The 24,194-nt window shown below is 39.6% G+C and overlaps 1 pseudogene; it reads left to right on the top strand.

Moving 5' to 3' along the window:
* The first annotated feature begins 1,417 nt into the window (after positions 1-1,417).
* LOC126766642 (uncharacterized) lies at positions 1,418-6,971 on the top strand (annotated as a pseudogene).
* The last annotated feature ends 17,223 nt before the right edge of the window (positions 6,972-24,194 follow it).

Here is a 24,194-nt window from a genome sequence, read left to right as displayed (position 1 = left end):
TGCTAGTGTAAAAAATTTGTTGTTGGATTGCATACTAAAATAAGTTTACGCAAATACAACTCTGAACGCTATGTATTCGGTTCGTCATAACTGATCAGCTAATTTCTGCAGTTTCAACATAAGTTTGCTTTTGTGTTGTGGTTACATTTGTGTTTAAAGTGGTGAACACACTGACTGCGACAGACTGCAGCAGCACGACAGTGAACTGAAAACGTCGTTGTTCATCTTACTACATGTACATTTTGAGAAGCAACAACAACACAATGGCCGGCATGTACACAAGACAACACAGCTGTCCATTTTGCATGTACACAATTTCGTTGTGGCCATACTAATACCTTTCACTTCAATGAAATTTTAATATTTTGTTCAAAGTGAAATTTTTTATGCAAAAAATAAGTAAACAGGTAAATATTTTTGCTTTAAATTATCAATTGTTATTACAAATGATATAATAGAGCTATAATAGAGCTTTTTTATGCTTTTATTTGTAAAATAACTTCAAGTTTGTTCGAGCTGTGAATAATTTTACATTTTACATATTAGTGGCATCACCACTCTACCTCTTTCTATCTTCCATTCTACTGTCAACTCTACTGTCGTCCTACTGTCGTTGGCAAAAATAGGAGGATATTGAAGTTAGCGAGAACGACAACTGTCGGCCTGCAGTCGTGTAGTCGTGCAGCTGTCAAAATAACACTGCCCATAAGCAGGGATAATGGGATGCCCAACTTATTCCAGTGTGAGAGCGCCTCAAAATAAGCGTTTTTTATAACATTTTCCATTGTGGCCACATCGAACAAAATAAGAATTTTTGGGCATTTAAATTAAAACGCCCAACGTTTATTACGATTGCAAATTATTATATATTGGACTTTTAATATATGGCGAAACCACTTAAATCCTTTTTTATGATTTTATGATATATTAAAACAACTGACTTTCGATCTTTCAATACTTAATAAGGTGAATTAAGCCTGTTAGTTGTCAATTAATGAATGTTTTTAATCATTTGTAATAGAAAATGATTTCTATTATGCATCAAATTACAAAACGTTTCATGAAATATGTTTAAATTTCGCATTTTCTTTGATTTTCATTGTTTTAAATTTTTATTAACGATCTTGAACGGCGGCAACAAATTTCTCCGTTCACATATATTTTTCGTATAATTTCAATCTGGCCGTTCCAGTCATTCCAATTGCATAACGTCAAAACCTACTCAATCCAGTCAACTGTCAAAGTTCGTTAGGTGAGCGGCTCTCACATTTCCAGTGACAGGAGAGTTGGGCATCCCATTATCCCTGCCATAAGAACGTGAACGTGTGTATGTAGTTTGCAGTCTGTCGCTCTTTATGTGTTCAGCGTTTAAATTTAAATTTCTTTCAATTTTCTTTTGTCGATGGTTTTCAGAATAATGGAGCAATATCATGTTATACAGGTAATATAAAAATGCATATTAAATACAATTTAACTAATTAAAAGCGCTTTTAGACAAAAGCAAAGCGGGTGCGTTCCAACCCAACCAGAAAGTGGATGTTTGAAGAAGAAAAGGCATTGATTGAATTTTTGTCATAAAACAGGGATTTTGAGGTAAATCTATTAATTAAAATACAACTTAGAAGTAATCTATTATAATTTTAATTATAGAAGCCAACGTCTCAAATGTATTATAGACGATTTTCAAAGGAGAGCAACATTGCGGTGGACTTTTTTTTTTTTTTTTTTTTTTTTTTTTTTTTTTATAGTAGGGGGAAGCATCGAAAGCCGGAGTGCGGAACTTTAATCCGCTAAACCTAACCTACTCCCAACTCAAGACTCTCCCACGGAACCACCGGTTAAGTATTACTTCGTGGGAGGGACAAGACATTTAAGTCTCCTCTATTGCGCGGACTGACGGACGCCTAGTCTGTTGAAGGGATCTCAGTTCGCTCATTATGAATGCTGACGCTTCGCTGACAGCTTTCCATTTATCAGTCGATTGGCACATGAGTGTCGTTAAATTATCGACCGTAAAACTACCACCGAGTGCGGTTTTTAGCTTTTCCCTTGTATTCGAAAATCGAGGGCAATAAAATAATACATGTTCAGAGTCTTCTATATACTCTGCACACGTCGGACAGTTCGGACTAATGTCGTTGTGGAATCTGAAAAGATAGCTTCTAAAGCATCCATGTCCACTAAGTATTTGGGTCAGATGAAAGTCTAGGTCCCCATGTCGTCTGTCTATCCATGAGTGGATGTCTGGTATAAGTCGGTGAGTCCATCGCCCTTTGGATGAGGAATTCCACCGCTCCTGCCACATTTTAGTGCTCTTGTTTCTCTCATCTGTCCTTGCCGATACTGTTTTAGGCGTTGATAGCTGATATAGACGCTCGAGTTCGTCTCCCTGGATGTCAATAGGCGGCATGCTGGCTAATACTTCAGCAGCGTCGGTTGATATAGTCCGGAAAGCACTTATTACTCGAATTGCAGAAAGCCTATGCACTGCAATTATTTGTTTAGCATACGCTTTTGTATCCATTGCCTGTATCCATACTGGCGCCGCATACAGTATTACGGAACTCATTGCTTTCGCTATTAAGAATCGCCGGCTGGAACGCACACAGCCTCTATTGGTCATCATTCATCCCTACAGTGAGCTCTATTCGTTCTTCTATCTTCCTAGTGCTTATGAGTAAAACTTCTGTTTTTCCCTCCGCCAGTTTCAGACTCACAGAAGAGAACCATTGGCGTAGACCATTTATGCACTCATTACATTTATTTCTCAGGTCGGCTAATTGTTTGGCCACTGCTACGACCATGAGATCATCCGCATAAGCTACTAGTTTAACGTCTTCTGGTTGCTGTCTTCTTAGCACCCCGTCATACATAAGGTTCCATAATAGTGGGCCTAACACTGACCCTTGGGGTACTCCACTCGAGATAGAGTAGCTCTTGGTGCCTTCGTCCGTATCAAAAATCAGCCTTCTGTTTTTAAAATAGCTCATTATTATGTTTATGAGGTATTCAGGGGTCCGTATTTCATCCAGGGCTTTTATTATATCTGCCCATTTTGCCGAGTTGAACGCATTCTTGACATCCAGGGTAATCAGCGCGCAGTACTTTTTTGTGCCACCTTTCCACCTTTTGCCACTTACTGCACATTTCGCAGTATCGACGACTTCTCGTAGTGCGTCAATAGTGGATCTCTTTTTTATAAAGCCGTATTGTCTCTCTGATAGTCCGCCGGCTTTTTGGATTGCTAACTCCAAGCGGTTTCGTATTATACTTTCGTACACTTTACCCATTGTGTCGAGCATACACAGTGGTCGGTACGATGACGGTTCTTCAGGTGGTTTCTTTGGTTTTGGGAGCAGAACCAAACGTTGTACCTTCCAAGAGTCGGGGAATACCTCTTCCTTTATACAAGCGTTGTACATTTTACCGAAAACTCGAGGTTTTGAGCTTATGGCTTCCTTCAGAGCTCTGTTTGGTATGCCATCCAACCCAGGCGCTTTGGCATTTTTGATTTTCTTTGCTATTGCCAATAGTTCGTCTTCCGTGACTAGCGGGGGTGACTCTGCAGCTTCGTTTCGTCGCTTGACATATGAAATCCGGTCGTGTTTCGGGAATAATGTTTCGACAACCTTTCCCATAAAAGATGCATCTAAATCTTGACATACATATTTTGTAAGCAGTACCCCAAGGGTCAATGTTTGCTTCCTCACACAGCTTCTCAAAACATGATTTTTTGCTACGGGTAATTGCCGACTTCAGGAGCTTTTTGTGGCTTTTAAATTCTTCCCTAAAGTGGTTTTCGTTAGTTTCACCCCGGTTACGCTGTAGACGCCGTCTAGCTGAGTGACAGAGCTTTCTCAGCGTGGAAATTTCCTCGTTCCACCAATATACAGGCCGCCGCTTGTTGTGATGTGACGTTCTACGCATTGTTGCATCGCATGCTGCGACCAGTTCTTTTCGAACTGCTGATACCAGGTGAGCGGCGCCGTCACCTGATGCCTTTGATGCACTCCAGACTAGCTCAAACAGGTCTGCGTCGAATTCTTGTTGTTTCCAGCTTCGCTTTCGGCAGGGGTTTCTGCTAAAAAGTTCTTGATCTCGGGAGTACGAAATTTGCGCTATAATTGCCATATGATCACTGTTTGTGTATATGTCAGACACCGCCCACTTAATGTGCCTGCTCAGCGAATCGTTTGCAAACATAATGTCAATTATGGATCCTTTATTGCCCTTTTGGTAAGTGTTTCGAGTTCCGGTGTTCATTATTGTTAAGTGCGTTTGACTCAGAAATTCATGAATTAGCCGCCCGCGGTGGTTTGTACATCTGCTGCCCCATGCACTTGACCAAGCATTAAAATCACCCGCTATTATAATAGGTGTTTTGCCTCTGGTTTCTAAAGATAGCCTTAAGAGGAAATCCTCGAATTCTGCGATTGCTGCGCTGGGACGAGCGTAGCAACTTACAAAATAAATCCCCTGAATATTCGCCCATGTGAAGCAATTATGTTTTTCTCTGGAGCAGGTCTTAAAAGGTTGCCCTTTACAGGACCATATTGCTGCCTTGCCAGATTTATCTGCAATCCAAGTGCTTTCCGGACGCTGGGAGTATTGCTCACTTAGTATGGCGACATCAATGTTCTCTTCTATGATTGTCTGATCTAGCAGATCTTGTGCTGCTGCGCAATGGTTTAGATTCAGCTGGAGTATCTTCATTTACTTAGAGACTTTATCATCTCGAGGTACTTTGGGCAAGTCGTGCTCAATACAGAGTGCTCCCCTTTGCAGAGCATACAGCTCGGAACGTTTGTGCACGACTTTGCTAAGTGTCCTGCAGTTCCACAGCGCGTACATAGGGAAGATCTGTCTGTCAAACTGCAGCATTTACGAGCCATGTGTCCCAAATGGAAACACTTGTAACACCTGGGAATAGTCGAATATTCTCGAAGGCGACAGATTGACCACCCAATCTTTATTTTTCCCAATTTGAGTGCGGCCTTAGCATCTTGAGCGCGCATGCATATAAGTGCTATTTGTGTGCCGCTACGCGTTTTTCGCAGACTTTTGACATTCGTTGTCTCCAGACTTTGGATTCCACATTCCCTTTTCAGTGCTGAGCAAATTTCTTCTGGGGTTGTTATTTCGTCCAGGTCTTTACATACAATGGTAGCGTTGTGGGTCTTAGGCTGTATCATAGCCATTTCTCCAACCACTCCTTCCAAGACGCTTTGGAAAGATTCGGCTTTCGTGTCTGCTCCATTTTTTAGTTCTAAAAGAAGGTCTCCTTTGAGTGTTTTCCGAACATAGGTTACGTTCGAACCCAATTCCTCAAGCCCACTGTCACTCTTTATTTTCCGCAGAATATCTGCATACGACGCCCCTTCTTTCTTCGTGATAATGATTGCATCCGGCTTTGTTTTTATTTTCTTTTCTGTCGGTTTCCTCTTTTTAACCACGTCTGTCCATCTTTCATTTGCGTTTGGGAGTATCGTGGTATCCTTTTGGGTGTTTTTTACTGCTCCACTATACGACAATTGCTCTTTTTCAGCTACGTTTTTTGGCTTTTTTGTGGGTGGTAAAAAGCCTGATGCCTCTCGCATTCTCTTTGGGGTGTTATCATCTCTATCAATAGTGACTTGGGATGATTTTCCTATTATCACTCTTCTCGGTGGGTTTTCTACTTTTTCCGATTTTGCGTGTAACGCCACTATACTGCTCACAAGTTCGCGCATGGTTTGGTTAATGTGCCTTTGACCGGCCATCATGCTCTCCAATTCTTTTATTTTTTTGCCCAGTTTGCTAAAAAAGCTGACCGTTTCTCCCTTTTGCAATTCCTCACGCTTATTCTCCTTGCTTACTCGATCGGCAGTATCACATTTCTCCTTTGATCCAGCAACGGTGGGTTCCTCATTTTTACCAATAGGCGGTGTTCTCAATATTTTCGAAATCCTTCGGAAAGGATTATCCGGTGTTTGCCCAATACTATTTTCGGAGGCCATACCTCAGCGTGAAAAATAGTTTGGTAACACCCTCGATGTGTACGTTCAGTACCTAACTTTACTGTCTAATTTAAAACTAGAATAGTTGGCAATGCGAAAACCAAAGGAAAAAAGGAACAGCTGATACTTGTGTTTGGGATGGTTGGCAATGCACCAACCAAAAGAAAAAACGAAAACACGAGAAGGGGAACAGCTGATAGATCGCAAAACAAAGAAAACAAAACGGCAGAATAATAAAAATACAAATTAAGTGCACACTCCTGTAAGGGGAAATAATTGTATTTATTTTCACAAATTGGCGCGGAAAAAAAGCCCAAAGGTAAGTGCAAATGATTATATATTATTAAAAATCGAAGTGTACTTATCTTTTTCTTTAGGCCTGATGTCCACTTAGGTGGTTTAACCTCTCTGGATGTCCCACACAAAAAAGAACTATCTTTTCCCAATACAATACTGAATTTGCTATGTAATTTGAGGATCACAAAATAAACACGTCTACTTCACTCTATGCTATGCGGTGGACTGGAAGCTGACACGCTCGAAGGTTCGTTATATGCGTACAACATATAACAAAGCAAAAGCGTGGGAAGGCTCGGCAGGTGCAGGGAGTATGCAAGGCGAAACTAAAAAGGGTAAGATTTTGTTTTGTAAATAAAACTAAATTTTTACTGTTTCTGCGTGCGAATAGAAGTGAAGCAAATAGTATTGAGGACAATTGCGAATTTGTGTAAATGGTTCAAACCATAAAATGAAGCGGAACGACTAGTAAATCGCATCAGAACTTGAGAATTTAAATGTTATTCATTCTTCTAGAGGTACTTAACTAGACATTTATATTTCAGCCACTTTACTTAAAATGTGTACTTTTTTAATGAAATGGATGACAATTTCGGCGGTAGAGTGGTTGAGTCAGCAGTAATAAACGACAGTTTGGAGAACAACGAAGACTATTCGGAAGTAGAGCTCAAGGAGTCAGCGTCTTCTGCGGCTATATGCGAAAGCGAATGCATAAATAAGACAATTCGTAAAGGAATATATTCCAGAACTGCAGCAGCAGAAAATCGAGCAAGAAATGAGTTTTAAGGAGAAAGAGTTGAAATTGAGAGAAAGGGAATTGATGATTAAAGAAAAAGAAGTGGAGTTAAGGGAAAAGCAAAAATTACTACTAAAAGACAAAGAACTGGAGATGAAACTAAAAGAATTGGAAAGTAATGAAAAATTTAAAATAATGGAAATACAAATGAAAGAAAGATTGGCAATGGAGGAATTGAAACACAAAGAACTGGAGATGAAACTAAAAGAATTGGAAAGTAATGAAAATTTAAAAATAATGGAGATACAAATGAAAGAAAGATTGGCAATGGAGGAATTGAAACACAAATACAAATAAGTGGAAGAACTGGAAGAAGTGGTGCAAGAGAATTTTAAATTACCTGAATTTTATTTTTAATAATTACTTTTTATATTAATTTTTAAATAAAAAAAAAACACATTTTTATATATGAATACTAATACTAATGAATATTAAATATACGTTTAAACAAGAATTTAAGTTAATCTATGATTTTGTATGAAGTCAAGATGGATAGATCTTGTGTTACTTCTTGGTGGTAAGCTAAATTGAGATGGGTTAATTTCAACACTTTCTTCGTTTTCAATTTGGAAATTGATTAGCATATTATGGAGAATGCAGCATGCCATGATCCACTTATTTTGCTCATTTATCATTCTAAACTTCAATTTCTTCAAGATACCGAATTTTTCTTTTGAAATGCCAAAACAGTTCTCAATTCGCACACGATATTTTGAAAAGTACTTATTGAAACTTTCTCTTTCTTCCGTAGTGTAGTCCGTACTATTTTGCCTGAACGGTGTCAATAAAAATTGCTTGAGTGGATAAGCGCTATCTCCAGCAATCCACTGAGTGTTAGATAAAAATCGTTGACGATGTTTTGCAAGAGGGCTATTCAAGAAGATTTTGGCGTCATGAACACTTCCAGGGTATCCTATTGTGGCTTGTCTTACTCGTAGCCTATAGTTACAGCTTGCATTTAATAGCATATTGGCGTATTCGTGAATAAAAAAGTTCATGTTTTTTAGCTGGCGCTTCAGCCAACGTTAATTCGGATCCATCAATATATCCTATATAACCTGGCATCTCTTTCCGCGTTGCAGTAACAATTTCCAAGCGTTCATTTTCATTTGGCCAAAACAGAAACTTCTCTTTTAATTTCAATATTGCTTTAAATACGCGTTTAGTTATATTTTGAATAGTGCCCCCATCACCCGCGTCAAACAATGAAGTAACCTTTCCTATAGATAATTCATCTCCGGAAGATCCCAACCTAAATAGCACTAATTTTAATTGTAGATCTAAAGGAAGTTGTACTCCACTAGAATTTGTGTTAAATACACTATCGTCCTTTATATAATCTAGTTTGCGGCGAAATTCGTCCGGGCGAACACGAATCATTTCGTTGAAACGGCTGTCATCAAAGTTCTTAAGTACATTATGTCGCCATTGGGCTGACTTTGGTATACCGAGATGAACACTTCTACGAGTGTTTAATAAACAAAGTAAACTCAATGAAAAAATTTCAAATATTTCGTCCACATCTTCGTCGTCGCATGACAAATCGTGCAAATGCTGCTAGGAAAGCCGCAGTTGTCAGATCTGAACAAAGCTCGAGGTATACTGCCTTTTTAGTAAAACATACAAAGACAGCCACTTACCCTTTTCTAAATGAAGAAGATCTTAACATCGAGGCCTTTATCTGGAAAGGTCCAGCAAAATCAACCCCAGTAATAGTAAAGGGTAGAGCATAATTACAGCGTTCAGGTGGCAAAGCGGCCATGACCTGCATACGAATTTTATGATTGTACAAGGAACATTGTTTACACATAAAAAGCGTCTTTTTAAGTTGTGGCCTTAGTCGCGGTATATAAAATTCTTGTCGGACCATTTGCTGCATAAAGCGATGCCGTTCGTTTTAACGGAGGCTGGAATTCGCTAATCTTCCATTTGCCCTTACTAATGCCTTAGTGTCCAAGAATGGATTTAAGACGAGAAGAGAGCTTCCCTTTTCGAGTGGTCGTCTTTCGAGCAACTTTGTTTTCTCTCGACTGAAATAGCGAGTTTGGGTGTATGTGATCAGACTAACTTTGGCATGTTGCAAGTCGGAATGCGTTAGATGTACGCAAGGATCATTTGGTATTCCCTTAATTTTTTGTTTAAGTCGTTGGGTGAATTTGTGAATGTAAGCGACTACTCTTAGTGCTCTTGGAAATGATGAAAATCGCTGGAGATTATCATCCTCTTCTGGAGTGATTTGGAAATTTTCAATTTTCCGACTTTCCGGCGGTATTATATTCCGAGCGGGAGACTTTGGCCAGAATTCTTGTGATTCTGTTAGCCATGTGGGACCGTTCCACCAGAATGTAGTGCTGGTGAGGTGAAGTGGCTTGCAACCTCTTGTCCCAAGATCCGCTGGTTTATCTGCACTTGCAACATGTTGCTATTTTGCTGGGCCAACTAAGTCTAAAATTTGAGATATTCGGTTAGATACATACTTCTTCCAGTTAGGGTGTTTTTTCTAACCATGCTAAAACTATTTCTGAGTCTGACCAAAGATACATTTTATGATCGGTTAATTTCCGATGGGTTTGAACTATTAAAATTAATTTTGCTAATAGTAGAGCACCATTCAGTTCAAGTTTGGCAGACTGAGTCTTTTCAAAGGTGCAACTTTGGCTTTGGCTACCAAGAGGTGTGCAGATATTTTATTATCGTACCGAGTGCGTACTTAGACTGTGAGCAATAAGCCTTTTCCAAGGCATCACAAAATCCGTGTAATTCTGCGTTAATGTTAGGGGTGAAATTTGCAAGTTGTTAGCAAAAATTCTTGAATAAGGATTTTTGCTTGATTCATTATTGGCGAAAGCCATCCTGCGGGTCGAAAAGTTTTGCCACCGAGGAAAGAATTTGGCGTTTGGTTATGGCGAACATTAAAAATATTGACTCAATTGAATATGAGAATTGATCTGTTATCGCATTCCATTGAATCCCTAGGGTTTTTGTTGTACTAGCCGTTTCAAATTTAAGGAAATCTGTATCTAATAAGTCTTCTCTTTTTACGTTTTTTATTATTTCGGGATGATTTGATGTAATTTTCTTTAAGGGAAACCCCGCTGAATTTAATGTTTTGATCACTTGATATAGTGATTCGCACGATAATGACAGACTGTGGCTACCTGATAGAATATCATCCACGTATGTTTGTGTTTGTAATACAGAAATTGCTAAAGGCAAATTTGTTTCACACGTTTGTGCCACTTCATGCAGTGTCCTGACCGCCAAATAGGGTGCTCAATTGATACCAAAGGTGACGGTTTTAAGCTTGTAGTCGCTGATTGGACTATTACTTGATTTGCGGAAGACTGTACGCTGGAAATCTTGGTCATCTTTATGTACTAGAATTTGTCTGTACATTTTCTCTACATCCCCATTGAAAACATATTTAAACATGCGCCAATTTAGTATTAGCAGCATGAGATCAGGTTGTAAGGTTGGGCCAGTGTATAGTCCATCGTTGAGTGATTTGCCTAAGCTCGTACACTTTGAGGCACTGAAAACCACTCGTACTTTTGTTGTGGTTTTATCAGGTCGTTTACCCCGTGATGCGGCAGATAAAAAGATAAATATCTACCTTTTTATACTTTTTCATATGGTACAGCTTCTTCTATATGATTGAGGTCTAGATATTCGTCCATCACATTATCATATGCTGATTTAAGCTCACTTTTCTTTATCAGGCTTTTTTCCAGGCTTAGAAATTGCTGGGTTGCTGATATTCTACAGTGACCTAGAGCTGTGGTTTCAAGAAAAGTTGGTTTGAATGGTAGTTTTATTTTTATTGGATATTTTTTCTATACCTTCAAGAATTATTTGAGGTATTAAGTGACTACCTAATAACAAATGGATTTGTGATGGGGTATGGCAGTTGGGATCTGCTAATTTGAAATATGAGCATTTTTCCAATTGCTTTTTATCGGGTGATTTTTTAAGAGCTTGATAACTTTTTTTAAAAAAAAAACGCATAAAATTTGCAAAATCTCATCGGTTCTTTATTTGAAACGTTAGATTGGTTCATGACATTTACTTTTTGAAGATAATTTCATTTAAATGTTGACCGCGGCTGCGTCTTGGGTGGTCCATTCGGAAAGTCCAATTTTGGGCAACTTTTTCGAGCATTTCGGCCGGAATAGCCCGAATTTCTTCGGAAATGTTGTCTTCCAAAGCTGGAATAGTTGCTGGCTTATTTCTGTAGACTTTAGACTTGACGTAGCCCCACAAAAAATAGTCTAAAGGCGTTAAATCGCATGATCTTGGCATGGCATGGAAGCAAATTTGTGAGTTGCGGTAGAACGATGGCTTGTGCGTCTATTCTTATAACTGCGTTTGGGGAGACTATGGTGATTGGGCAAATTTTGTTTGAATTTTGCATAATTCTTCCGCCCATTCCCGAAATTTGAAAATTTGAATTTTTGACTTTAGCCGATTTTGAGCCTTAGATGATATAAAGGATGTTAGAGAACCTTGATCTATTAATGTTCTTAATTTGAATAATTATCACCTATGTTCAATAGCGATGACTGCAGTGGGTAAAAGAATTTTGCGTTCGTTTTCTAAATGAAGAGCTTGAATTTTTGCTGCTATGTAATCCTATGAAGGTTTTGAGTTTTGATTTGTTAGTTGGTAGATTTTATCACTTAAATATGTATGTATGTACGTAATTTTTTTTTTTTGTGTGTTATACTTTTTTTTCTAAACCAAAATTTTGTTCTCTTGGTTTGTTTCACTTCACCATTTGATTGATTCTGTTAAATATTTTAGGTGCCTGTCTAAGAAGCTCGAAGGACCATTTGTTCGCTACACTTAGTTCCGCTGGGTATACTTACCTTTAGCCTTTGATTATGAATCCCTTTTTGTTTGGATTTAAATTAAAGATTTATAATTGGAAAGTAAAAAGTAAAAATTCACAACTTATATTTTTTTGTGGGCGAACTTCAATGGATTCACACTTAGATATCTGCACACTGTGTTATAATTTTTATTAAATATATAATTTTTTATTTATGTTCACTGCTGCCGCCAGTGCATAACCACACACACGACCGAAAGGGTTTTTCCAATCTTGGACCACAAATTCAATTAAAAGCGAATCAACAGTTGCTAAGCTGGCGAGACGTCTCGTATACGGGCGTAAGAATCGAATTGGGGGCCACACCGATCTAACCAACCCTTTTTGGTCGGTTGGGTGGCGGTTATAGTGTGTAGAGCGGTTGGTTAGATGTATGATGTATGGTTGTGTTTTTTGCGTGGTGCGATGCTGTAAGTTGTGTGATGAATATTGTGTTAAGGTGTGAAATGCCATGAAGTCGCATAAACACTTAATAATAATTATTAGTACTATTATTATTAGTATTAATTCATTAGAAATTGTATATTAATAAAGAGGAAGTAAAAAACAGTTAACTAAAAATATTTGCTTAAAATGGTAAAAGTATTTTAAATCACGAATCAGGAAATAGACCCCTGAATCAGCTGTCGATTAGGGTTATTAGAGCAGCTCAGCTATATTTTTTTTGTATGACACTACTGAATGAGGGCAACAGAGATGTATGAACCCACGTATACGTACGTGTAAGGAGAAAAGTGGTACAAGTTCTAATTAACTCCGTACTATGTACCAGGAGTTTGTGCACGGTGACTGGCATATAGTACCACGAATATGAATTAAGATAAAGGGTTCTGGTTTTGGAACAAAGATTTTCGAATTTATTGCAATTAATATCGAATCCAGGCGTGCAAAGTAGACAAACCGAAACTGTAATGCTCTTTTTCAACCACTACGTCTTTTAATTCGCCATTCATCAGTTTGGGAGTAGCACACAGATGTAACATTTTTGTGAAGAAAGTGTACCAGTCAAAGCATTACATACTTTTCTGTCTGCCATTGTAAGTAAAAGATTATGTTTTACCCAAATTTGAGAACCGCGATTATCACAAAGTGTTGGAAGCAGTTGAGCTACTTCTTCCAAAACCTTGTTAGTTTCTGATGTAGTAAAATCAGTTGTTTCCTTTGAAACAATAAGCTTAATTGGGCGACAATAGAGTGTAGACGAAGGCCGCGGATTTTACCATAAAATATTTTGGCTGGCATCGTCACTCAACCTCAATGGAACAATAGCGAAGTAGTTGCAAAAAAGAACAGATACTCATCAGTAGAATCGCAGTTCTCAAATTTCTGTTTATAAGCGCTATGGCCGAGCTTCCGTCACATCCCCATTTGCTGATTAGTGTGAATGACGACTTAGCAGATATATTTTCTTTGAAAACTTCACTTCGCGCTTCAATTAAATGTTTAGCGGTTTTATCCAAAATGGCTTGAAGTGTAATTTCGGCGCGCGTTTCTGTTACCAAGATATGTTACATTTGTAGGTGAAATTGTAAATCTGTTCCTTCTAACCAACTGCGATTTTTGTTTAAAAAACGTTCAATCATCATATTTGCTTCAGTCCATTTTTTGGGAAATTTTGACGAAACACTCGAAATTTTTAACTTTATATCCTTCTGTGTATCAGACGTTACATCTGTAGCACTAAATTGTGTCAAAACATAATCCACTAACCGGGAATTTCGCTCTATTTTAGTACATTTTCGCCATTTTTCAAATAACTACATTTTTTAAATAGAGCAAACTCGATCTGGAAAAAAATAATTAATAAATATAGTTTAAAAAAAACTAAAAAACACGCTTTTAAAGCATATCAAACTAAAAAGTGAAAAATAATTCTTTGTATAAACTAACAATAATAATGAAGGAAAAATTCGTGCATTATTGTGAAAATTTGGCCAGATAATTTCTGTAACAAACCCCATATTACCGTTCACTAAACCTTTTGACACGTCAATATTCGACCTTAACATCACTTTTGCTCCACCTCCTGTTTTATTGATATCATTCGGTATTACAGTATTTAAGTCCTTATTACCTAAATTTCGTGTAGCGTCAATGAGTTGGTCTTGTGCTCTTATCGTATAAATAACAGTCCCTTTATCTTGAAAGCTCTTCAGAACTTTTTCACTATGTATAACAACTTGGTCGTTAGTAGGGTAAATCCTTAAAGCTTTCTCAATCGAGAATTCTTCAGTGGTATCTGTTGACACTTTTTCAAGAAGAACTTCAAGATGCTTCGACGTCAACTTTCCAACTCTTAAAGCATTAAGCACATCTATAAATGTCGTATCTTCTTGTTGACGCATGTTTTGTTGGAGTTCAACCAGGCGGAATTGTCGCCACAAATGTCTAGCGGGTTTCATATGTTCTGGCTGTTGAAATATTTGATGTCCTCGGACAGGTGGTAACTGCTTTAAATCACCAAAGAGTATGACATTTATACCTCCAAAACAAGCGTCCTGTCTCTTTAGTTGGCGTAAACGAGAGTCGATCATGCAAAGCATTTCATAAGGCACCATAGAAATTTCGTCTATGAACAGAAACTCAACTTTTTGCCATAACTGGCGCATCCCTCTTAAATAATTTCCTGCAAGAAGTGGCATGTCAATGATGACGCCATCTTTTTGTACTGGTAGTTTCAATAGGCTGTGTAGTGTAGAACCTCCGACCAACCGTGCTGCAACTCCAGTACAAACGCCTCTTTTGCATTATCGAAACCTTCAAGTAATTCAGTTTCCAAACGATAAGGAATATATTGAAGAAGTAAGCTATAGAAAAAGTTGTCGTTGAATCTGTTGTATTGCCTGCGCAATTCCAGAATCTATACCTGCAGGTTCTGCTTTCGATAGGTACTTTGCTATATAGTACGCTATCGCTTCGTTTGATCCGCATGGCTGAATATCCATGTTGCCTTAGCAACTCTGGGTGGTAATTATTTACCCAAGCATCTTCCTTTCGACGCTTAAGTAAACAAATTCTACCTCCGTTACGAAGAAAATCATCCGAAGAATGTGACACAATTCGTGTCTCGACACATTATTGGCGTGGAAAGTTGAATCGGCTTCTTATAGAAGTATTATTTTTTTAACAAGTTTGTGTATGCCGATGAATTTGACATTCATGAAGCTCTGGGTCTTCTTCTTCTGGAGGGATTCTACAGCAACAATTACGATCCAGAAGAAGTTTCCCTTCTTCTGAGTCAAACTCGGGATGAATTTCGATCCAAATCACCATATGAAGGTGAGGACTGCCCTAATTCTGGAATTCAATGCGCCACCAATGATCCTTCACTTTTCCGCCAAACACATAATTATTATCTATATATATAAAAATAAGTCCGTATATGTACGTCGCCGAACTAATCATAAACGCGTAGTGCGACTTCAACCAAACTTATACACTACGTAGGCAGTGGCCCATATATAGTTTATATGAAGTTTGGTTGAAATCCGATAACGCATGTGTGTGCGGTGCGTATGTGAAGTGAGTGTGTTTTTGTTGCAGGCATTTTTTGTACCGCATACAGCATTCATTAGTATTGAATACATTTTGGTCGTTTGTGTATTGGAGAGCATTGCACGGAGTGATGCAAATAGCAATTTGTTATCATTTCTCTTTTCTCTTTGGACGTCATTGGTGATTGATCTTATCATAATCGATTTTTGAAAATATTAATTTCTTCGCATTTTTTGGTGAGTATTTTGATAAAAACAAATTAATTTTCGTTCTAATCATCGTTTTAATTTGAATATTTTGTTAAAAAAAAATTAAAAAAAAAACAATGATTAATGAGATAAAAATCGATTGTTTTGCTAAACATGTGTTCTGAATGTTACAAATGCATCATATGACTTTGTGACAAAATGTCAAATTTAATATTTTGTGAAAAAAATTAAAAAATTGAGTGAATTTTTGTTTTGTTTAATATACGATTAGTGAGCTAAAAATTACTTGGATTTTTTGGCCAATTTTTAATTGAATTTTGTCACATTTTCAGCAGGTTTTCGTGTCTTTTCGTCACTTGTTGGTGCTTTTCGAGTGCAGACGATCTCGAACGTTTCATTTTCGCTTCCGAACGGTAAGACAAAAATTATTTCGATTTTTTGGCCAATTTTTAATTGAATTTTGACACATTTTCAGCATATTTTTAACATCTTTCGTGTCTTTTCGTGACTTTTTGGTGCTTTTCGAGTCCAGAATTTGCTGGATTTCATCAAATTATTACTGAAGTTCTTTATTATCTTTAGTTTAGTTTCTTCTAAAAATGCCACGAAGAGCAAGAGCTCCATGAACATAATGATTTGATTAATACTTTTCGGACAGCACTTGATCAGATGCCGTCTGATGATCATAAAATCGTTATTCGTGCTGATAGAAGACCAATCGGAGAACACGAACGAAGATTTAATGCACCTATAAATAATGAAGTTGCTGTGGTGATTGTCGGCGATAAGTTTCAATCACGTGACATTGTATTGCTTAGAAGAAATAATCAATTACAACGTGTTTGTGAAACACATCGCTCTTACGATGCCCTACAGTACCCAATTTTGTTTTGTCGGGTTGAAGATGGATACTCTATTAATTTAAAAATGGTAGATCCCGCAAACCCACGTGAGTGTTTGTTGTGTTTAATATACTCTTCCAATTTTGTTTAACAAGAATTAGTATGAAATGATTTAAATTTCCGTTTGTTTTTTTTTTCTCTTCAGAACGTGAAGTCAATAAAAATGTCAGCGCTATGAACTATTATGCACATAGGATTATGATACGACAAAATCAGGAAAATCATATTTTGAAATGTCGGAGACTCTTTCATCAATATGTCGTAGACATGTATGCAAAGATAGAAACAGAGCGTTTGAACTTTATTCGATTCAATCAACGGAAGTTGCGACCAGAAGAGTATAATAAGTTAACTCGAAACGCAAACCACCAAAATACCAAGTCAGCATTGTCTGCCTAACATCCGTTTCAGGCAATGCCGAACATTAACACCACCCCAGTCCATGACCAACGGCCCGAGTTATGATCCAACGACAAGCAACAACAAACGATACTCACAAGCTACCGTAGCCGTGGGATCCGCTGGCGCAGCACAAATATAGCGCAAACAAGCGACGACTTACACTACACGCAAGTCGGCATAATCGTGGGATTCGCTGACACTGCATCTGACAAAACATAGCAACGACAGCGACGACGGCAGCGGCAGTGAGGACGGCTTAGGCTTAGACTTAAGAGTAAGAATGTTTTAGAGTTCAGTTCTGATCGAGCCTGAATAAAGCGCACTAGTGCCTAAAAATAATTGGCGCCCAACCTGGTAAAGAAGATACGAAGGATTCTCCAGAAAGTAAAAATCACCAAGGTATTTTGCGGTGGAGTGTCTTTAATGACTTCAAGGGACCCCAGGACTCACAAAGAATCGCTACAATCTTTAAAAACATATCCTTCAAGGACTCCAAGGATCTGAGGATTCATCAGAAAGCAGTTTATAATAAAAAAGATGTTTCGAGTATTGTAAGTAGTTAAAATACAAAACATTATAATTTCTTTTGAATTAAAACTAAGTTTTCAAAATAGACGGAAAGGAATTTATTTTAGACTATAAGGAGCTAATCATAAAATTTGGTGAAACAAATTTTCCAGAGTTTATTAAAAAAGAAACCTCTTCTTCTTCTTAATTGGCGTAGACACCGCTTACGCGATTATAGCCGAGTTAACAACAGCGCGCCAGTCGTTTCTTCTTTTCGCTACCTGCCGCCAATTGGATATTCCAAGCGAAGTCAGGTCCTTCTCCCCTTGGTCCTTACAACGGAGTGGAGGTTTTCCTCTTCCTCTGCTTCCCCCGGCGAGTACTGCGTCGAATACTTTCAGAGATGGAGGGTTTTCATCCATCCGGACAACATGACCTAGCCAGCGTAGCCACTGTCTTTTAATTCGCTGAACTATGTCAATGTCGTCGTATATCTCGTACAGCTCATCGTTTCATCGAATGCGATATATCCATAAATCTTTCGCAGAATTTTTCTCTCGAAAACTCGTAACGTCGACTCATCGGTTGTTGTCATCGCGCAAGCCTCTGCACCATACAGCAGGACGGGAATTATGAACGACTCATAGAGTTTGGCTTTTGTTCGTCGAGAGAGGACTTTACTTTTCAATTGCCTACTCAGTCCGAAGTAGCACCTGTTGGCAAGAGTTATCCTGCGTTGGATTTCTAGGCTGACATTGTTGGTGGTGCTTACGCTGGTTCCAAGATAGACGAAATTATCTACAACTTCAAAGTTGTACCTGTCAACAGTGACGTGAGAGCCAAGTCGCGAGTGCGACGACTGTTTGTTTGATGACAGGAGATATTTCGTTTTACCCTCGTTCACTGCCAGACCTATTTTCTGTGCTTCCTTGTCCAGCCTGGAGAAAGCAGAACTAACGGCGCGGGTGTTGAGGCCGAAGATATCAATATCATCGGCATACGCCAGCAGCTGTACATTATTATAGAAGATGGTACCTTCTCTATTTAGTTCTGCAGCTCGAACTATTTTCTCCAGAAGCAGGTTGAAGAAGTCGCACGATAGGGAGTCGCCTTGTCTGAAACCTCGTTTGGTATCGAACGGCTCGGAGAGGTCCTTCCCGATCCTGACGGAGCTTTTGGTGTTACTCAACGTCAGTTTACACAGCCGTATTAGTTTTGCGAGGATACCAAATTCAGACATCGCGGCATAAAGGCAGCTCCTTTTCGTGCTGTCGAAAGCAGCTTTGAAATCGACGAAGAGGTGGTGTGTGTCGATTCTCCTTTCACGGGTCTTTTCCAAGATTTGGCGCATGATGAATATCTGGTCGGTTATTGATTTTCCAGGTCTGAAGCCAGACTGATAAGGTCCAATCAGTTTGTTGACGGTGGGCTTTAATCTTTCACACAATACGCTCGATAGAATGTTATATGCGATGTTGAGGAGGCTAATCCCACGGTAGTTGGCGCAGATTGTGGGGTCTCCTTTTTTATGGATTGGGCATAGCACACTTAAATCCCAATCGTTGGGCATGCTTTCGTCCGACCATATTTTACAAAGAAGCTGATGCATGCTCCTTATCAGTTCTTCGCCGCCGTGTTTGAATAGCTCGGCCGGCAATCCGTCGGCCCTGCCGCTTTGTTGTTCTTCAGGCGGGCAATTGCTATTCGAACTTCTTCATGGTCGGGTAATGGAACGTCTGCTCCATCGTCATCGATTGGGGAATCGGGTTCGCCTTCTCCTGGCGTTGTGCGTTCACTGCCATTCAGCAGGCTGGAGAAGTGTTCCCTCCATAATTTAAGTATGCTTTGGGCATCAGTGACTAGATCACCTTTGGGGGTTCTACAAGAGCATGCTCCGGTCTTGAAACCTTCTGTAAGCCGCCGCATTTTTTCGTAGAATTTTCGAGCATTACCCCTGTCGGCCAGCTCATCAAGCTCTTCGTACTCACGCATTTCAGCCTCTTTCTTTTTCTGTCTACAAATGCGTCTCGCTTCCCTTCTCAACTCTCGGTATCTATCCCATCCCGCACGTGTTGTGGTCGATCATAACGTTGCGAGGTAGGCTGCCTGTTTTCTCTCCGCTGCGACACGGCTCTCCTCGTCGTACCAGCTGTTCTTTTGCACTTTCCGAAAACCAATGGCTTCGGTTGCAGCTGTACGTAAGGAATTTGAAATGCCGTCCCACAGTTCCCTTATACCGAGTTGTTGACGAGTGCTCTCAGAGAGCAGGAGTGCAAGCCGAGTAGAAAATCGTTCGGCTGTCTGTTGTGATTGCAGCTTCTCGACGTCGAACCTTCCTTGTGTTTTTTGGCGTGCGTTTTTTGCTGCACAGCGGCGGGTGCGAATCTTGGCTGCAACAAGATAGTGGTCCGAGTCGATGTTAGGACCTCGGAGCGCACGCACATCTTAAACACTGGAGACGTGTCTTCCGTCTATCACAACATGATCGATCTGGTTGGTAGTTTTTCGATCCGGAGACAGCCAGGTAGTTTGATGAATCTTTTTATGCTGGAATCTAATACTACAGATAACCATATTTCGGGCCCCGGCGAAGGCAATCAGCCTCAACCCATTTGGGGAAGTTTCGTCGTGGAGGCTGAATTTACCGACCGTAGTGCCAAAGATACCTTCTTTGCCCACCTTGGCGTTAAAGTTGCCAAGCACGATTTTGATATCGTGGCGGGGGCAGCTCTCATAAGCGCGCTCCAAGCGCTCATAGAAGGCATCTTTGGTCACCTCGTCCTTCTCTTCCGTCGGGGCGTGGGCGCAAATCAGCGATATGTTGAAGAACCTCGCTTTGATGCGGATTGTGGCTAGACGTTCATTCATCGGAGTGAATGATAGTACTCGGCGACGGAGTCTCTCTCCCACCACGAATCCAACACCAGACTTGCGCTCCTGTATATGGCCACTGTAGTAAATGTCACAAGGATCTATTCGTCTCTGTCCTTATCCCGTCCATCGCATTTCTTGGACGGCGGTGATGTCAGCCTTTATTTTCGCGAGGACATCAACCAGCTGGGCAGCGGCACCTTCCCAATTAAGGGTCCGGACATTCCAGGTGCATGCCCTCAAATCGTAGTCCTTATTTCGTTTGTCATGGTCGTCATCAAAAGGGGGGTCTCTCATCCGAGGCTTGTTGCTTCCTTTCATTGGGGTTTTTTTTTACGTGGCGGGTCCCAAACCCAGCGCACAACCATATGAATGGATGTTTCGCCTTCTCACATTAGCTGGCCTTCGAACGGATGTTCTTAGGCTACCCAGAGGATACTTGGTCAAAGACCGGAAGTAGTGAGCTGCTTGAGCCATGTGTAAAAGAATCGTTTCTGGCCACTCCCAAGTGAATGCGATCAGAGAACTTTCCTCACTTGCGTGAACTTCTACACATAACTCCATCCTAAAAAAGAAACAGTGTAGTCTTTTCTCAAAAACATTGTGTTTAGAAACAGAATTTGTGAAGAAAATTGTAATACATAACTGAAACTATCTCGCCATGTCAACAAAACAGTGTGATTGATTGGTTCGACTATAGGAACGGTTATAAGTCTATTCAATTTTAATTTCCAAGTCTATGAGTGACTCAGAATTAGAAAACCTCTTAGAAAGAATTATTAAACTACAGGTGACCAGAAAAATGGATTCAAATCAGGTAACCGCAGTGGTTCAAGCAGCCGTCTCAAGCACTCTTGAACAACAAATACAGACTTTCGAGGTTAAGCTCCAACGATTAACGGAGCAAATGACTACATTGACCACTGGTCAAACGCCAAAAATATACCAACCGGTAAGAATATTACCGAATGTAAAGTGTGACGAACCCCTTGATCTGGTAAAATCATTACCAGAATTTGACGGGCAAATCAGTGGCGTGTCTTGGCGACAAGCTGTCCATACATCTTACGAAGTTTTCAAAAGTTACCAGGGAAGTTCTAGACACTACCAAGCAGTTGGTATAATTAGAAATAAAATAAAGGCTTCTGCTGATGCCATTTTAGCATCCTTCAACACTGTTTTATATTTCGACGCAATAATCGCGAGACTAGACTTTACGTACGCAGACAAACGACCGATATATTTAATCGAACAACAATTATCCACCTTACGACAGGGTAACCTATCTGTGCTTCGATATTTCGACGAGGTTGAGAAAATATTAACTCTCCTCACGAATAAAACCATAATGATCGATGAGGGTCAAATATCAGAATCAATTTGCGAAAAATATAGAGCGGACGCTTTAAGAGTTTTTATATCAGGCCTTAAAAGACCTTTATGTGACATACTATTTGCCTCTCGCCCTAAAGACCTACCTAGCGCTCTGGCATTAGCCCAGGAGGTGGAGTCAAATAGGGAAAGGTACTTATTTGCTTCAAATTTCGCAACGTCTATTGAAGACCAATATAAACTAGGAATAAACAATAATTCGGAGAAAAAGACGCAACAGCAACAAAAAAAAACCGCATTTTGCAAATAAACAGCACAGAACAAATGATACTAGGGCTAACAAGCAAGAACAAGTGACCCCCATGGCCGTTGACCCATCGGTTTCAAGACTAAGACAAAATGTAAATTGGCGTAGGGAACCATCACAGAGAGCCAACCAATACCAGCAACAGAATCAAAGTAATAGTAGACAGGGTTATAGTTCAAATCAACAGCAGGGAAAACGACAGGCAGATTCAGATAGGGTTACTGGACCAAAGATGCAACGCATTAATACCTTAAATCAAGAAAAGATTAGTGAGGCAACTTATAATCAGGAAGCCGAAGATGAACTGAAGATCTCGAGGAGGAGCAATTGAATTTTTTAAGGGGAAGTCCCTACTCCCGTGGATTAAGCGAGGAGTAGGTTATCGAGGAAAAAAAATTAAATTATTAGTGGACACAGGAGCTTCGAAAAATTACATCAAACCAATACCTGAGCTAAAAAATATAATTCCAGCGTCCACACCATATATAGTAAAGTCTTTGCACGGCAATAGTCCTGTAACACAAAAGTGTGGAATTAAGATGTTTGGCGTAACTGCAGATTTCTTTATACTACCAAATATAACAACATTCGACGGCATAATTGGGCTCGATTTGCTCAATCAGTTAAACGCCCAAAGAGACCTCAGTACGGGTACAATAAAGCGCGATTCTGAAACTGAAAAGCTCTTGTTCCATGAATGTAAAAATGTGAACTTTATCGACACAAAAAGTGAAGAAGTTCCATCTTCAGTTCGTGAGCAATTTTGTGAAATTATCAAAAGTAGAAATAAGGCATTTGCTGATCCTAACGAGTCACTACCCTTCAACACTAATATAATTGGTACAATCAGAACAAAAACCGATGAACCGGTTTACTCGTGACTTTACCCATAGCCTATGGGTGTAGCCGACTTTGTGAACAAAGAAGTGGCTGAACTTCTCGTCAATGGTATCATTCGACCCTCAAGGTCCCCTTACAATAACCCAATTTGGGTCGTTGATAAGAAGGGAGTAGATCAAACGGAAATAAGAAGAAACGTCTTGTGATTGATTTCAGGAAACTGAATGAGGTCACAGTCGAAGATAAATACCCTATGCCAGACGCAATGGTAATCTTGTCAAATTTAAGAGGTGCACAATATTTTACCACCCTCGACCTTAAATCTGGGTTTCACCAGATCGAGCTAGCAGAAAGAGACTGGGAGAAAACCGCTTTCTCCATTAACAATGGTAAATATGAATTCCGTCGTTTCCCTTTTGGGCTAAGAAACGCCCCAAGCATCTTCCAGAGAGCAATCGACGATGTCCTCAGGGAGCAAATTGGCAAAACCTGCCACGTTTACGTTGATCAAAAACGGCAGAAGACCATTTGAAAGATATCGAATGGGTGTTGCGGAGTCTCTATGAGGCAAATATGAAAATATCCGCCGAAAAATCGAAATTCTTCAAGACCGAGGTAGAATACCTAGGATTTGTTGTCTCAAGGGGAGGTGTGAAAACAAGCCCCGATAAAGTCAATGGAATCAAATGTTATGAGCAGGACTATGTTCCTTTCTTGAATTGGCTAGCTACTATCGATGTTTCATTAAAGATTTTGCCAGCCTTGCAAAACCTCTGACTGATATGCTAAAGGGAGAAAATGGCAAACTAAGTGCCACACAGTACAAAAAAATTAAAATTCAACTAGCACCAGAAGGTATAGATGCATTCAATAAACTTAGAGAAATTCGGGCTTCAGAAGATGTCACGTTAGCATATCCCGACTTCACTAAACCATTTGACTTAATAACCGATGCATCCTCAAGGGGTTTGGGGGTCGTCCGTTCACAAGAGAAAAAACCCATTACCATGATCTCAAGAACACTTAGAAATAGAGAAGAGCATTTGGCAACAAATGAAAGAGAACTCTTTTCGATGGTATGGGCTTTTAACACTTTGAGGTACTACCTGTACGGTGTTAACCAGTTGAATATCTACACTGACCACCAGCCTCTGACGTTTGCAGTTTCTGATAAAAACCCGAACGCAAAAATCAAACGATGGAAGTCTCTAATAGAAAGCTTCAACGCAAAAATTTTCTATAAACCAGGAAAGGAAAACCATGTCGCTGACGCGTTGTCCAGACAGCACATGTATATGGTAGGAATTGAAATGGAGGCAAGCTCCGACTGCGCCACCATGCACAGTGAGGAG

Source organism: Bactrocera neohumeralis, unplaced genomic scaffold (assembly GCF_024586455.1).
Source record: "Bactrocera neohumeralis isolate Rockhampton unplaced genomic scaffold, APGP_CSIRO_Bneo_wtdbg2-racon-allhic-juicebox.fasta_v2 ctg195_1, whole genome shotgun sequence".
Classification (NCBI taxonomy): Eukaryota; Metazoa; Arthropoda; class Insecta; order Diptera; family Tephritidae; genus Bactrocera; species Bactrocera neohumeralis.
This window is presented reverse-complemented; position numbering and strand designations above follow the sequence as displayed.